The sequence below is a fragment of the Crinia signifera genome, chromosome 2 (genome assembly GCF_055691185.1).
Source record: "Crinia signifera chromosome 2, ASM5569118v1, whole genome shotgun sequence".
NCBI classification, from domain to species: domain Eukaryota; kingdom Metazoa; phylum Chordata; class Amphibia; order Anura; family Myobatrachidae; genus Crinia; species Crinia signifera.
Genome location: NC_139218.1, coordinates 73,758,990 through 73,761,645, shown reverse-complemented (window position 1 = coordinate 73,761,645; position 2,656 = coordinate 73,758,990).

Below are 2,656 nucleotides of genomic sequence, written 5' to 3'. Positions count from 1 at the left end.
AAAAATCCAGCTAGCGGCTAACAGTGACGTTAAAAGTACAACAATTTTTATTTAATCCGCAATAAAAAGCAAGAAAAAATCTTTTTCAAAATAATGCACAGGTTTGTTCAGAAAAAGGAGAATCACCAGACCTTTTTAAGGTAACTGAATTGCATTGCCGAATAATGGCATATGCTGATGTTATTCCCGGGTAAGGATACTCGACTATTGTGCATTCAAAAGACCATTCAAAGCCTCCCAAATCAATTACCTTAAAAAGGTCTGCTGGTTCTCCTTTTTCAGAACAAAACTGTGGATATAAGGAAGTATTTTTTTTGACTGTTTGTATGGTTTTTTTATTGACTTTTTATTGGAAATTTTCTTCTTTGTCTCGAAATTTTTCACATTATTTTTAAAAAGATTTTTTTCTTTCTTTTTATTGCGGATTAAATAAAAATAGTTGGTACTTGTTTCCTAGCACGGCGCCCATCGGGTCCCATCGCGATTTCGGGCTTTTTTTAACCTTTCCCGACAATTAGAAAATCGGGTCCATCGCATGCCATTATAATGGCATGCGATGCGACCGACGCGATTTAACAATGTATGCATTGTATTCAATGTTAAATTCCTATGTAAAATCGGGTCCATTGTATGCCCATACAATGCGACCAATGCGATGGACCCAATTTCACATAGGGTACAATGTTAAATGGCCCACCATACCCGATTTTTGATTTTATACCCACCCTGATGGGTAATTTGTATGTGAAATGCCCCCCCCCCCCCCATTGTTAACGCCACCCCACCATGAACGCCAACCCGAAGCGTGAGCGAAGCGAGCCCACGAGGGGCGGCGGTACGCGTCCTCCGACCTTTTCATACCCCCACTATCCACGTCGGCGTGGAGTTGATTTTATATAGTATGGCGAGCGCAGCGAGCCCGAAGCGTGGGGAGCGCAGCAAGCCCCGCGAGGGGAAGCGTAATACCTGCATCTAGTACAAATAGCATGGTATGTGCTGCAGCAGTCTGCCGCCCGCCAGACATAAGAAAATTTGTGTGTTGCACAATTAGTAGCAGCTGGCATGGTGTAGTCACTCCCCCAAAATAGATTGAATAGAAAAAAAGAAAGCTGCGCCAGCGCTGGCTGTATAATAACCAGACGGTTCTCTTATAAAATATTTTTAATAATATTATAAGTAACAATGTTTTAATATATAAAAGGAGCAATGAAGCCGGAATGCTATATTGATCCGGGGAAACGCGTTGAGCTTTATTTAATTACTAACTGGCACACCACCAACTGGTAATTTACCTCTGCTTTGGCTGGGCATCTTGGGAAAGAACCACTGTGACTGGACACTTCATATGGGACTAATGCCCTGTCCCTAATTTTATCCAGTGGATTACAATTACCACAAAGACCAGAACCCCTGGGACTTCAGGGGTGTGGTATAATCCCCCTGGGATTCTACCATCTTCCCATCCTCTTTGGACTCCATCAGCCTTTGCATGGTAATATTGATCCATTCTTTATCCTTAAGTGGTGTGACCATATGTGACATACAACTAATGCAGCTCTAGTCTTTTATTCATCATCTGTTTTAATTTTTCTCATTATGTTTGATTTAACGTATTATTGTGGTATATATTAAAACATTGTTACTTATAATATTATAAAAAATATTTTATAAAAAAATCGTCTGGTTATTATACAGCCAGCGCTGGCACAGCTTTCTTTTTTTCTGCCCGCCAACTCCTGTCTCCTGACTCCTGCTCCATGGCTCACAATCAGTTGTGTGAGCCACGGCCAGGCAGCGAAGAAGTCAGGACACAAAATCATGTGTCCTGCTGGACTGCTAGCCAATAGGCGCTTGCTGTCCAGCAGCCAATCAGGAGCAGCATTGGTGGCTGCTGGCCTGCAAACACCTATTGGCTAGTGGTCCAGCAGGAGACTTGAAAATAGTGGCGGACAGCCGGGCAATGCACCTCTCTCTCTGTCCGGCTGTCTGAGCGGGCTGCAGTAGGATTTTACTATCCTCTTTTCAATTCAATTTCATTCCCCCCTGGCAATGAGCAATTTCAGTCCCCCTTGGCATTGAGCATGAAGCCCCTTGGCATCGAGCATGAAGCCCCTTGGCATGGAGCATGTAGTTTAGTGGCACTTATGTGTCAAATGTGTAATGGGCATTATGGTTTGTTATATAGTATGTAATGGGCATTACAGTTTGTTATATATGTAATGGGCATTATGTGTGGCATTATGTGTAATTGGCATTATGGCATGTGGCTTTATGTGCAACGGGTATTACAAAGTTCCCAAAAATGTGCAATGGCCATTGTGGCATAATGTTAGGCCGTGATCCCTTTTCAACGTGCAAAAGTCGACTAAAAATCAGGGAATCGGGGGGACCCATACACGTCCTGTGTATGGGTCCTTTTACTGGATCACCAGTGCCAGCTAGAGACTGAGTGGGTGGACATGCTGAGACTTATACTTCCATAAATCCTAAAGAACCAAGTGGCCTGCCTCTGGTACCACACATACAGAACAAAGAATAGCTGAAAAGGGTATATACACCCCCAGGCAACGCTGTCAGCCAAACTCAGGTGGCCAATACAATGAATACATATGAATGCCCAGCCTACTCTTGCTCCTGCCCAGCCAACATGGCAGGC